Below are 14,430 nucleotides of genomic sequence, written 5' to 3'. Positions count from 1 at the left end.
AGGAGGCACAAACAAGCCAAGAGGGAGCAGCACAGCCAGGGCAGCTCATACGAACTGACCAAAGGGATATTCCACACCACAGAGCATCATGCTCAGTATATAAACTGGGGGGAGTTGGCTGGGAGGGGCAGTCGCTGCTCAGGGATGGGCTGGGCATCATTCAGTGGGTGGTGAGTGGCTGTATTATGTATCACTGGGGTTTTTTTCCCTTGAGTTTTATTCCTCTCTCTCTCTGTTACCTTCCTTTTCATTACTATTATTAGTAGTAGTATTAGTATTATACTTGACTTTATTTCAATTATGAAATTATTTCAATTATGAAAGTTTTACCCTTTCCCAGTTCTCCTCCTTGTCCCACTGAGGTGGGGGAGTGTGTGAGCAGCAGCGTGGTACTTAGTTGCTGCTAGGGTTAAACCATGACAGTTGGTATTTCATTTACAATTATATTGCTTCCAAACGTTTACAGTAGCTTTATTAGATCCATCTGGTATTCTTCATAATCCTCCCAAACTGTGCCAAACCCAAATAATCTGTATCACAAGCAAATTTTACTACCAGACCATTCATCCTTCCAGACTCTGAATAATATACAGAACAGCGGCTCCGGCCAGGGTCCTTGGGGCATCCTGCTATTAACCTTTTTCCATTTTAAGAGGCAGTAATTTATTCTAGCTCTTCATAGTCTCTCTCTCAGATAGTTTTTAACTCATGATATGAGTTTACCTTTCACGTCTGATTCTCAAGTTCCTTTACAGCCTCTTTGAAAAAGACTTTATTGACAGTGTTTCAAGGCTCTCAAACTATTTCATCTCTTCATCCTTCACTAGCCAGTATTTTAATACTGAAATAATGTTTACATCTTAGAAAATAAATGCTCTTCTCACCATTATTAAGTGACTTCATTTTGGTTTATCAAAACCAGTGCATGGGAGGTATATTTGCTAGTTTTTCTCCCCCTATTGTTATGACTGTTTGCTTCCCGTCTATAATAGTCCCCCAGCTGCCTCAGAAATACACCTTTAATTCTTTACCTCAACATTGACTAAAACTCTATAACCTGTGAGATTCCTAAAATCAATATAAGTTCCACTTTAAAGAGCGAATATTATGTTTTTTCATTTTCTCCTTGCAAAGTAAATGTTTGCCATAACACATTGCCTTAGCTCTTTGAGGTCACTTAAACAGACCATTTAATTCAAAGGCCATTTTTCATTTTGTGGGATGAATTTTTTGAATTCAGCTGCTTCTTATTTTAGTTTTTACTAGACATTCTTATATCACCTGCTCCCAGTTATGTAATGTGATTTAATTTCACCTTTTCAAAGATGTCTTCAGGAGTCTTTTGCCTTTATTACTTGTAAAAACCAAGATAACCCTGAATTCCCCACAGGTAGTTATTTCCTGCCATTCAATTATACTAATTACCGTGATAATCATAGAATCTTTAGGCTGGAGAAGACCCAGCGCTACCAGGTTCACCTCTAAACCATGTCCCAAAGTGCCCCATCGCCATGTTTTTTAAGTAACTCCAGGAATGGTGATTCCACCACCTCCCTGGGCAGCCTGTTCCAATGCCTCACAATCCTTTTGGTGAAGAAATTTTTTCTAATATCCAATCTAAACCTTCCCTTGCACAGCTTGAGGGTGTTTCTTCTCATTCTATAGTTTGTTACTTGGGAGAAGAGGCTGACCCCTACCTGGCTACAACCTCCTTTCAGGCAGTTGTAGAGAGTGATAAGGTCCCCCTGGAGCCTCCTTTTCTCCAGATTAAACTCCCCCAGCTCCCTTGGACATTCCTCATAGGACTTTTGCTCCAGACCCTTCCCCAGCCCTGGTGCCCATCTCTGGACACACTCCAGCACCTCAAGGTCTTTCTTGTAGTGAAGGGCCCAAAACTGGACACAGGATTTGAGGTGTGGTCTCACCAGTGCCCAGTACAGAGGGACAAACACTGCCTTAATCCTGCTGGCCACACTATTACTGATACAGGCCAGGCTGCCATTGGCCTTCTTGGCCACTGGGCACATGCTGGCTCATGTTCAGCTGCTGTCAACCAGCACTTCCAGGTCTTTTTACCCTGGGCAACGTTCCAGCCACCCTTCCCCCAGCCTGTAGCGCTGCCTGGGGTTGTTGTGACCCAAGTGCAAGACTTGGCACTTCACCCTGTTACATACCATACCCTTGGCCTTGGCCCATCAATCCAGCTTGTCCAGACCCCCCTGTAGAGCCTTCCTACCCTCCTGCAGATCAACACTCCTGCTCAGTCTGGTGTTGTTTGCAAACTGACTGAGGGACAGTCAATCTCCTCGCCCAGGTCATTGATAAAGACATTGAACAGGACTGGCCCCAATACTGAATCCTGGGGGATAATGAGTGTGCATAAACAGATCCATGTCTCTGCCAAATATTTTCCTTCTTCAGTTATGAATGTATGACTTGCTTTTTCAAAAGATTATAAAATATACTTGCTCACCCTTGGTTCCTTCAAATGTGTACAGACCAATGACCTCAACATTTCTGGTATAATATTTGCTGAACTTTTCAACAGGTTTGTTTTGTTTTTATTGGGTTTTGATTTGTTTGTTTGTGTTTTTTTAAATTCTATTTAAAAATAACAGCTTATTAAAATAAAAATCTTAACAGCTGGTAAATCTCTATCTATTTGTATTCAAAAGGAGATTTTAAAAGTGGCTGACTTTAAAACCTTATACTGATATCTCTTTCCGACACCTCTTCTGGAGGCAGAAAAGTGGAAAGGCAGCTGCACATCTCTGTCATGGCTGAGGGCACTGTTAATTGAACTTGTGCTAAGTGACTGATCAGCAACTGAGTGGATTGAGATGACTGAAGAACTGGCTATACCTGGGCTGCAGGTGAGTAAACCTTTCATACCTTTTGCCTGTGACCTCTATATTTGTGTTTGCCCAAGGCGGGCTGTGTGGGAGGTTTGCTTTTCCTCTATTTTACTTTGTCAGCCAGTTGTGTCAAAGTGTGGCACTAATGCCATAAATACTCTTGTTCTTCTCTTTCTCAGCAATCACCTTTGACTTCAATTAAAGGCTCTCATTGCTTTATCATTGTCAAAACTTTCTTTACCACGGAGACCCATTCCTCAGCAGTAAACCCTTAGAAAAACAGCATGAATAAAAGGATGCATTGACCAATAGCTTGTGTGGCCCGTCTTGCCTCAAGTATCATGAGGCAGTAGTGGGGGGGAGTACTTGTCTTCCCACAGCTGCCTGGATTCTCATCAATATCTTGAGATGCAAAGGCAAATCGCAGCCACTCATGCATTACGTGAGGCATCTGACACAAAACTTGTTGAACTTGAAGGATGATTTTTCCACTGATTTCAACAACTCTAGATGTGGTCTGATGCTGCTGCCTGGAACAGTAATGTTACTTCAAATAAAGCAGAAGATTTCATTTCTTGGGTGTTCCTTCTGCCTGGAACCATTGCTGGCCTCTGGCAAATAAAAAATAAAGTCTGCCTGGACTTATTGACTTGTTTTGTATGGAGCCAGGGTTATGATGTCTGGGAAGACATATTTTTCTGTCAAATAAGGTCTACTAGCAGCAGTAAAAATGGGAAGTAATCTTAGTAGTATACATCTGAACTGTTTTAAAACTCAGGCCATTACACTAATGGCTGCAGTACAGAAAGAGGAGAGGCTACTACTGTACCCCAGCAGAACTTATCCCACCTAGCTTAGTTTTTCCCCCAGATAACAGTAATTTGGCAGTCAGACTGAACAGTTTTCCTGATGGAAATCTCCTGATGCAAAATGAGTAGTTAATTCACAGCAGCAACAGGCATACTTTCTACAGTCATCTGGTGAAATTCTTACCTATGTACATGTACATGTGTCTAACTGCTGTGACAGTGGATAGTTTATCTACATTAAGTGTTACTGAGGTGCAGGTCTGGGGGTTTGTGCTTGTTTTAGCTGGGGTAGTGTTAATTTTCTTCACAGTAGCTAGACTTGGGCTGCCTTTGAATTTGTGCTGAACACAGTGATGATAGTAGAGAGGTGTTTTTGTTATTGCTGAGCAGAGCTTGCACAGAGCCAAAGCCTTTTCTGCTTTTCGTACTGTAACACTGGTGAGGGGACAGGGGGTGCATGAGAAGCTGGGGAGAGACACAGCCAGGACAGGTGACCCCAACTGACCAAAGGGATATTCCAGATCATGTGGCATCATGCTCAGTATATAAAGTGGGGGGAAGAAGGAAGAAGAAAGAAGAGGGGGAACATTTGGAGTTTGTCTTCCCAAGTAATCATTACGCATGATGGGGCTCTGCTCTCCTGGGGATGGCTGAACACCTGCCTGCCCTTGTGAAGCAGTGAATTTATTCCTTGTTTTGCTCTGCTTGTCTATGCAGCTTTTGCCTTGCCTATTAAACTGTCTATATCTCAACCCAAGAGTTTTCTGGCTTTTATCATTCTGATTCTCTCCCTGATCTCACTGGTGGGGGAGTGAGAAAGTGACTGCGTGGGGCTTGGCTGCTGGCTGGGGTTAAACCATGACAGGGTGCAAAGTATCAATAGGCACAAACTGGATGTAACTATGCCCAGTCTGAGAACTAGGAGACTGTCTGATCACTGGAGCAGGAAGGATTTGGAACAGCTCTTTGCTTGGAAGCCAGAAGTCTAACTTTCAAGTGAGTATGAGGAGAGTTGGTTCTCTGTTCTTCCATTCTGACGCCAGTTTAATGTTTGTAGCTGGACTTGCACACACTGTTGGGATCTTGTTACTGCCATTATTGACACTTGCTGAGTATCACATGCACTCAAATGAAGTACTAGCAATTTCAAGGAGTTCACACAATGGAAAACTTTGTTCATGCTGGCAGGAAATGTACCTTGTAGGTCCAATTTACAAGGTTTGAACAATATAATTTATTTTCCTTTGAAGTGAAATGCAAATGTATCTTTCTTATGGTCTTTCAGATAATAATTCAGTATCTTACCTTACCTTCTGTGCTCATGGTCCCAAAAGAATTAAATAACTCGGCATTAGCAGTTTTTGTGCATTAGTGTTTCCACATTTTTTCCTGTTGTGTGTATTCAAAGGAAAAGAACTAATAAGAGAAACTGGGATCCTACTCTCACAGCAGAAAGCGTGACAGTCATCAAAGATTAAAGAATCTGTGTGCAGATCCTCTGAGAAAAGAAGAGCAGGGACCTAACCTCTGGATTTGAAGTGCTCCATGCTGTGTGCAGTACTTAAGGAGAAAGAATAACACAAGAGGTATGCCTGGGCCTCACCCAGAGCCCAGTGAAGTAAGTAGAAACTTTGGGTGCAATGGACAATGTGTTAAGTCTTCCATCTGCATCTAGGTGAGACTCTGGAAAGCAGAATGACCTGGGGGTGTGGAGTATCTCTGCTAATCCCTTGTGCTCCACAGGACGTTTCTGTCTCTCCTACTCCAGGTAGAGCCCCTCACTAGCAATCTGAATGACCAGGCCTGCATCAGTAGGGAGGAATAATCTGGCCCACAGAGCACTGAATTACACTGTTACTTAATAGCTGTACTGCCCTCTGAACGCAGCTGAACAGCGTCTGGTTGCCAGATTCTGCAGAGAGCTGTATCACATCTCTGTAAACATGCTTTCTGAGTACAGTAAACTTCCATGTACTCTGATGTTTTCTGACTTAAGTAGTATGAAAAAAAATAGGACTAATTTTTTTTTCCATCTGACTGCCTTTTAGATAAATACTAAAATCCCAGAACTCTTGGCTGAATGAGTAATAGTCACCAATGAGGGGGAGGAGGATAAATGTTATAAAACAGCATCTGGTATGTATGAAACCAGCACAAGACTGAGAAATCCAGAATCTTCAATTGCCAGTTTGTTTAACTTCTCTTCTTAAGGGAAAATGCTACCATAAAAAAAAAATCAGAATAACTTCCTCTTGAAAACCTTGAAGTTGCCTCTCATTTCCAAGGCAGTATTAAGCTACTGCTTGAAAAATGTCCTCATCTGTGTAAAGAAGAAACTCAGTGATTAATTCCCTGTTTCTCTAGAGGTCTCAATGTTAGGTTTACTCATCCACCACACAGAGACCACTTGACATTCGAAGTTGGCCCTCAAAGGCAGTAAGCCTGGGAGCCAGACCAAATGCAACTGGGCCCTCACAGTTTCCCTGGAGCAAAGTAAAATAGAGAAATAAAACTCAAATCAACAGCAATTAAAGTACTCTTAGTACTCATGATGAACGTTGCTATTTGGAATTTAGTGATTGTCAAGTCCACAGACCCTACTGTGGCAGGTAATGCACAAACACACACACTCACAAAAGACAGGGTTCTTGGGGGTCTGCATTTTTGGCTTCTGGGTCTTTTTAAAGCAACATATGTTTCATGCCTTCTCTATTTCTTTGATGTGCAGTGGTGCCTTCTAGGACAGATCAGCAGTGTAGTGAAAAGAGGCTGTGAAGCCATGTTATGTTATCATGTCACGTTATATATGTCATATCACGTTGTGTGTATTATGTCATGTTGGCAGGTATACACTATGCATGGTCATGGCAGCCACAGTAAATCTGTGCATCCTTTTGATGTTTTCTGCCTGGTTCATCCTGTCCAGCTTTGTAAATTTTAGACCAGGTCAAACTTCTTTTGACCATTCAGCATAGGAACTTTCTTCTTGAGTGCCCAGCTAGTGGATATTCATTCCTTTTCAGTTTTTCACCTTCCCATTTTGACTTACTTCTGGCCACACACCTGCCTTGCCAACATAGAAAGACTATAAGCCTTCCTGCTCTCTCTCTGCCCTCATCTGAATAAGTAAGCAACAATCAATGAAACAGTTTGTAAGAAGAAAAAGAGTAAAGGGTGCTGTGACAGCAGGTCTGCTTTCCCCCACAGGTGTAGAGCTCTGATCACCATACAAATGGTAAGGCACAAACAAGATTACTGAAAGAATTGCAAAAATTGATGAATTTTGCAACACATACGATATGCGTTTACCTCAGAGGTATCCAGAAGGGCTCCAAAGGGAATTTAAAAAGACTAGTTCTAGCTGGGAAGCCAGGCAAGTCATGGAAGAAGACCCAGAAACTATGGTCATGTGAAAAGAGGCCTGGGCAGCTTAGGGAGATAGGCAAGCTTTTAGAAGTACGAGCAAGAAAGTGCCAATAGCTTCCATAATACCAGCCAGTAAGTGCTACAGGACAACAGCAACGTTTGCCAAAGCACTGTCAATGGGATAGAGGCTCCTCAGCGCTGACCAAGAATAACATAGAAGGTACTGGCATAAGGACAGAAATTACATCATGGGGAGGGCTGGTGGAAAGAAGAAAGCTCTCAAGGACAGATTTATTTTTGTGCATGAGGAAAGATGTTTCTGAATTTCAAGATAGATAACTCCTGCCCAGGACTGAAGATATATGTGCATAGTCATCAGAAGAATTAGACAGATGAATCCAATAACTTTGCCATGTGCCCAACTCTTCTGCTGCTCACACCTCAGCCACACGAATACTGATAAATATATCCATCTGCTGTAAATGTAGAAGCTCTTCACAAAACTTCTTTGTCAGTTGTTCAGCTCAAACCACAGGACAAAACCTGTGTCTCATAATGAGCCTTTCTCTTTGTGGAGAAAAACATACATGGAATGGAAGCTGGCTCACTCACCAGACTAAGATTGCTTAAACATGAAACATCATTGCATGTCTTTGAATTCAATAGGGAGGCAATAATTATTTTTACCTAATAATTAAAGGAAAAAAAATCAAGCTGGAAATCAAAAGACTATCCCTTTCATTGCACCACTGGAAACACTATTATGAACTGTCTTTACAAAACCACAGGAAAGAGCAAGCTAAAAGGACACACATTTTAGTAGCGTTTTAATTCAGACCATGTAATTTAATTCTGAATTATAAAAGATCAAAGGGAAACTGAATTTAAAAAAAAAATACCTGTTGGATTATGCAGAATGGAGTTCCTCTTCTTAATAGCTCTGAAAAGATTACTGTGTCATGAGGCTCCATCAATCAGAACAGAAAAGCCAAAGAGCAAGGATGAACTGAAGGTTAAGTGCATGTTGCTGAGGAACACCCCAACCACCTTCCTTTTATGATTATAAACCGGATGAGTTTGTGTTGATGATCTATTAAGAACAAAAACCAGCAATCTATATTCACACAGAGGCTTTCTGCCCATACATTTCCCCCAATGTCTACAACTACCTTGTATTTTGCCATCTCAGTTAATGAACTGTCACTATTTCTCTGTGTGTTGCTTTTCTAACAGAAAGAATGATCTTACTCTCAAAAGGCTGGTTATTAATTTATTTCTAAACTTTTCTTTAGCACAGGAAAAGAGAGTACTCCAATATTTCTTCATTATTTCTGTTTGACAGAAGGGAAGAACAAAAGGAAAGGAATCAAAGCCCTTAATCTGTAAGAAGATCAAACTCCTTCCTCATGTAACTCGGGTGAAATAATGTAATGTAGCCCATGGATGTGCCTAGACCATGTTTTTTACACAGGAACAGTAGAAGTCCTAAATATTTCAGGAATCTCAAATAGGGCAATGTCTATACAGCAGGGCTCAAGATGGAGATTTTGGTCTGGAAGAGAATTTTATTTTTGCAGTGTTTGTGTCTTTTTTATTGCCGGGCCTGGAGATTGTACATCTTCAGGGAGACACGTAGTCACTTTCTAAATTAAGAGGTGGTCTGTGTTTGGTTTCAGTGGAAGTTGGAACTGGCCACATGTGCATAGGAAACATGCTGTTACCTAACAATGTGCTATTACATCATGTGAACACCAGAAAGGTCTACCATTGACATATTCCAGTTGTCTAATTTTTCCTTAACTGATTTGCTGCTGCAGGCTGTTTGGTGCCTTTAGGTCAAAAATTGTGCTCTTTAAAATGACAGGGGCTGCTAATTTTGTCCTAAAACCTGGATTTATAAAATCAAACTTTTATAGAATCTGAAAGCCAAGGAATTGCTATATGCTATTGTTGAACTCCACTTGTTTGCAAACTGATATATACCCTCTGGCAATGCCTGAATTCCCATACAGCAGTGACTTGGAGCTACATTAAACAATATAATGATAACTAAAACTACTTCTGTTGCTTTTCATTGACTTTGATGCTTGATGCTGACTAAAAAGTCATTGCTTGAGTTTTCATTGTGTAGGCAGCATCTCCTCAAGCTATCATCAGGCTGTATAGCTACAATCAACAGCAGAGGCATCAGAAGTCCTCCTCCCTGCTGTAGCATCACATAGGCCAGCTCTGAAAGTAGCTTTCAGGGTGTTTGAGTCACTCTGCTGCTGATGGTTTGCGAAGCCTACAATGGATAGTGTTCTTACTAACTGTGATATTCTGTGGCCTCTCTTGTGCCCTTACAAGATTTCGTTCAAAGTGCAGTGTACTACTGTGCTGCTGGGTTATGCTACCTCGAGCCCCAAACCATGAATACCATTCCTAACTTTTGGGATGTCACTTAAGCTTGTTTTTCCAAATGCATCTGCTCTTTTTTAATGCTGTATGAATGGTATACATGAAGAAAAGGGTTTCTGTTTCCCTCCCGTCGAGAAAAACACCGAGTTCTGAATGGAATTGAGAAGCAGCTGATCAATTTTGGGCATATGAGTTTGAGTAAAGAAACCGGGTTGGTTCTTCCCGCCCCCCTCCGATTCTCCTAAGTGTGGATTAAATCGCACTTTGTAAGTAAACACGGTGTGAATTGCGTGCCAGGTCACATCCCGTCTACCTCCTCGCAAGCAGTAACAATTTCTGAAAGATTTAGCGCACACATTCAGGGTTCATGGAAGCCGTCCAGCGTGCTTCTAACGGCTTGGATCTAACTTGTCATTCGAGTTGTTTATTTTTAAATAAGGTCCAGAGGAACACGATAATTTTAGGATGCCGGTGCGGGGTGCGGGTAGGGGGGAAAGGCGGGGAGGGGTGGTTCTCCCACGGAGGAGCTCTTCCCGAGGCGGATGGCGAGGACGGGCGCGGGAAGCGCTCCTCGTGAGCGGGAAGTGATGCCCTCAGGCTGCTATGGATGCGGCGATCCCCCGACAAACCCTCTCCGCCGGCGCCCGCTCGCACTTCGCCCCTGCGGCGCGGGAAGCCGCGCCCTCGGGACCAGGCGGCTCAGGGAGCCATCGCTCCCGAGGCTCCCTCAGGGCCGCTGCAGGATTAGCTCCGCGCCTGCCCTGCCCTGCCGTGCCCGCAGTCCCCCCTGCCCCAACCGCTTCAGGCCGGCTCGGGGGCTCAGCTCCGGCTTAGCCCGGGGCTCCTGTCCCCGCGTCCCCTCGGGGACCGCTCCCCACCTGTCCGGGGCGCTGCCCGTGACGTCATGGAAACACCCCTTCCCCCGCCCCGGCGGCCGGGAGGCGGGCGGCAGCGGCGGCTCCGGGCGGCGGCGGGGCGGGGGCAGCGCAGGCTCCTCCCGTTGGCCGGCGCGGCCGTCAGTCGAGCGCGGCGGTCCCGCCGCCGGTCCCGCTCGTGGGTGCTCCCCGGCAGCTGGGGCGAGCCCTCCGCCCGGACCGGCCCTTTATGCTGGCGGCTGTTGCTCCTGCCAGACTCCTTCCTCCCTCCCTCGCTCCTGCCTGCGGGGCGCCGCTGCCCGGGAGCCATGGCGGGGGCGCCCGGCGGGCCGTAGGTGTGGAGCTCAGGTGGGTGTCCGCTCTAGGGATGGGATGGGATGGGACGGGATGGAACGGGGCGGGCTGGCGGGGCTCAGCCTGGCGGGGCTGGCGGCGGTGGCCGCTGCCCTCTCTGGAGCGCGGCGGCGGGTCGGGGGTCCGCGGGACGGGCCGGGCCGGGGGGCGGCAGCCGGCGAACTCGGCACGCGAGAAAAGTGGCGTTTTGGCGCCCAGAAAGCGCCTTTCTCGCCCGATTGGCAGCGAGGGCGCCCACGGGTGCCGGCCGGGGCGCGGGCTGGCGGCTGCTGCCGGTGCAGCTCCTTATCCCGCCTGCCCCACGGAGTCCCCTCCAGCCTCCTCCTGCGGCCCTCGGGGTCCCCGGTCGCGCTGTCACAGCCCCTCGGGGCTGTTCCGGAGAGACCGCCAACTTAGACACCTTCCCTGCCCTGGGAGGGTGCCGCTGAGGGGTTTATTTGACTGCCGGTGCACTCCATGTGGCTCCGAGACGGAGCGAATTCCAGGTGAGCTGTGACACACCGGGCAGCCGCTGCCCCGGGCGGGGGCTGGAGCAGCTCTCGCCGCTGCTGCGGGCTCTGGGGAATCGCCCGGCAGCTGGCTGGCTGTGAAATGAAACTTCAGAAATCTTGGGCGTGTTTGCAAAGCCGTTGATCTCTGCTGAACCTGTGGTTCTCTGTGCTCTTGTAAAATAAAGATGAAAAAAAAGTCACCATTATTATTATTTTTACTTCTTGCTTTTATCTTTAAGAAAATAGGTTAATTAAACCCAGCTTGTTTCCAGGTTGATTTAATTTCCATTTGAGGACCAGTTAGGCAATATGAGCTTTAAAATACTCTTATTATTTGAAAACTGTTTGGTGTAAAGTTCAGTGGCAGTGAAGTACTCTTCACTGATACTGTTTTATTTTTACTAGGAGGATATCTGGACTAGGTAGAGAAAAGGGCATTTAATAAATGTAAGGTAATTTTCTGCCTTATGTTTTTGTCCTAGGCCGCTAATGATGGTAACAATGTTCTTCTCTCTGTTTTCTTGAGAAGGGACAAAGGGAACAGTTGCTTCATCCCTTGACTTTCATCGATTAATCATAGAGTTCCGAGTGTTTAACTCATAGAGTTCAGAGTGTTTCACTCTACTTAATTTCAACAGAGCTTGTAAGTCCGGTTTGGGTATTTAAAGCGTGTGTTTTCATGGATATTTTCTGTAAAGCCATGGGTAGCAAGAGTCTTAATTTCCATGAGCTTTGTTTTTTGTTGTTTAAAATTTTTTTAAAAAGATATCTTTAAATAATACTCCCCAGTCTGCACTCCCAATAGATTAAGCTAACTAGTTTTCCTTTGTGGCTCCTATCTGTTTTCAAAACAACAGCATTCACAAGTCTTGATTCTCTTTCTCTTTACTCCCATGTTGCCTTTCCCACACATTGCATTAGGCCCACTTATGTCCTCTCTCATATAATTTTATATAGTATCTGGGTTTGTGTGCAGGAAAGGTGGAAGGGGACTTTTAGGTGTTGGAGATGTTCTCTGTGTGTGCACTGAACAGTTGTGGTTGTGCTGAAATTATTAGTGTGTTCACCAAGGACAGGAAATGATGGTAAGACTCAGCTGTAGTCTGCCTGTTGCAACACTCTGTGTGTGTGGCTAGCTCATCCACTGTTGCACATGTGAGTACACTGTATTTTATGCAAAAGCCTTATTTGGTTTTTTTAAGTTGATGTGTGTACATTGTTGTAAAGAATTGGGTCTTGTTCAAACCACATCTATTATAAACAGATGCTTAATTCAGTCAGCTTAATTCCCGCATTTGTTGCATTCTCTACATCTTGTTACATACTGAGGAGAAAACAGTCAAACACGGCATTTCCTGGACCTTATGGTTTCTGATTGTAAAACTTAGTTTTCAGTTCCTACAAATGGTGCTCTTAGCTACCAAATGAGAAAACCCTCTCTAAAGAAAAGTTAATTCATATCTAAAGTGCTAATATATTTTAGGTTTAAATTGGATTTGCTGCAAAGTGCACTTCAAAACCATGCAGTGATGAACAAGGCAGTAGAATGAGTATTTTAGTGTGCATGGAGTACTTTAACATGTCAGAAGCAGTGTAGTATCTGTATCAGCATATTTTGATCTTACTAAATTTAATCTACTTTGGTTCAGTTAAGATTTGACTTACCAAAGTAGCAAAGTTTTGCTGGTAAAAGGCTGGGGTATAGATACTATGATACACCACTGCTAAGGTACCAAAGAAACTTCTAGGAGAATCTAACTGCTTTTTTTCTGTATCAAGTTTCAGATAACAGGATGCAGATACACTGAGATCTGACAAACAACTCTCTAGACCGGGACTAATATGCTACCAAATTTACCCTGCTCTGCTCTTTGAGATGCTGGATTTGCATGTCTGTCTCCTGCATTAGTGATTATGTTCAAACATTTTACTTTGGGGGGCAGACACTGTTTTTAGGTTCCTGCAGCTGTCACTTGTGCTATATCCTTGAATACTGTGCCATGAAATACGTATTTCTTTACTTTAGTTTCTCATTTATCTGAACGACCCAGAGGTTTTGTGTATTTTATAGTTCTGTCCTGTTGTGGATACTTGACTTTATTCTGCTAACATAAAATATATCTCCTCCATGTTAATGTCTAATTACCTTAGAGAGAAGTTTTCTGTCTGCCTTCAAGGCTGAGTGATGTGGGTGTTAATGCTAATGACTATGATAGCCTAGGTAAAGTTGTAGGCATAATAGCTAAGAAAAGCACAGCTCTGGGTCTATACCCTGGGAGGCAGGATATCTGTAACTTCTTCTCCTTTCTATCTGTTTTAGCTTGTTACTCATGCGGAGTTCTTGAAGATGCTTGTGGCTTTCACATATGGTATATGTTCGGAAATAGACTATTATATGTGAAGTTATGACATGAATGAGCAGCGTTGGGGTTTTGGAGCTCTGTCAGCATGAAGCTCAGGCACATTGTTGCAAGTCACTTTAAACATTTGAAAATAAAGTTGAGGACAGCCTCAGCTGCAGAAGAAAACAGATCTTGAACAAATTCTTTCTGATTTTCTGTATTCAGCTGTTGCAACTGAGAATTATTAAATGATCAGAGCTGTTGTGGCTGCTGGATTTGTTTGTTTGGGGCTTTTTGTTTTGTTTTGCTTTTTCTAAAATACAAATTCAACTAAAAGCAGTGAGGACTCTAGAAATGCTAGCTGAAACCGAGAAATGTACTTGGCCATTGCAGCTCAGGCTCTACTGTCCTGCCTGTCTGGTGTGCCTGACTCAGTGCAAGCTCCTTAGGGTAGAAGTCACGTGTTGGTGTGTGCCACTGAGCACAGCAGAGTCTAATCCTATTTCAGTGTCTGGGCACTCCATGATGTTAACCATGAAAGTAAAGAAATAGAGTTGAGCTGCTTTCAATCTGGCAGGTGCCGAGCAGTTTTTGTAATGTCTGTTTGGTAGTGATTCTCAGTCTTTGGATGCAGGCTATTGTAGACACACCTCTTGAATAGTTTTCTGTAGAAAATATGTACTGATAAGCAAGACTTGACAGGAATCCCTGTTATGTGCAACAGGAGGAGCAAATAGGAGAGAGAACTGACTTTCACTGACCTCTAAGCCCCAAGCTGAAGTAGTGCATTGAGAGTTGCTATGTGCATCTAGCTCTTAGAGATATCTCTAAACTAAATAATTGTATATCTGGCTGTGAGACAGACATCCTGACATAAAGATAGTGGCTGCCTAATAGCATCTGGTAAGTCACAAGAGGAAAGCTGCAGATAGGATGCTTTA

At 44.0% G+C, this 14,430-nt stretch overlaps 1 protein-coding gene across 4 annotated transcripts in view; it reads left to right on the top strand.

Moving 5' to 3' along the window:
- The first annotated feature begins 10,471 nt into the window (after positions 1-10,471).
- Positions 10,472-14,430, top strand: part of OSBPL3 (oxysterol binding protein like 3) — an 85,971-nt gene continuing 82,012 nt past the window's right edge. For all 4 annotated transcript variants that reach the window (XM_082302531.1, XM_082302529.1, XM_082302530.1 and 1 more), the window contains exon 1: positions 10,472-10,650. The gene's annotated coding sequence lies outside the window, so the exon portion shown is untranslated. The remainder of the gene's footprint in view (positions 10,651-14,430) is intronic.

This window comes from Coloeus monedula (genome assembly GCF_965178545.1).
Source record: "Coloeus monedula genome assembly, chromosome: 1".
NCBI classification, from domain to species: Eukaryota; Metazoa; Chordata; class Aves; order Passeriformes; family Corvidae; genus Coloeus; species Coloeus monedula.
This window is presented reverse-complemented; position numbering and strand designations above follow the sequence as displayed.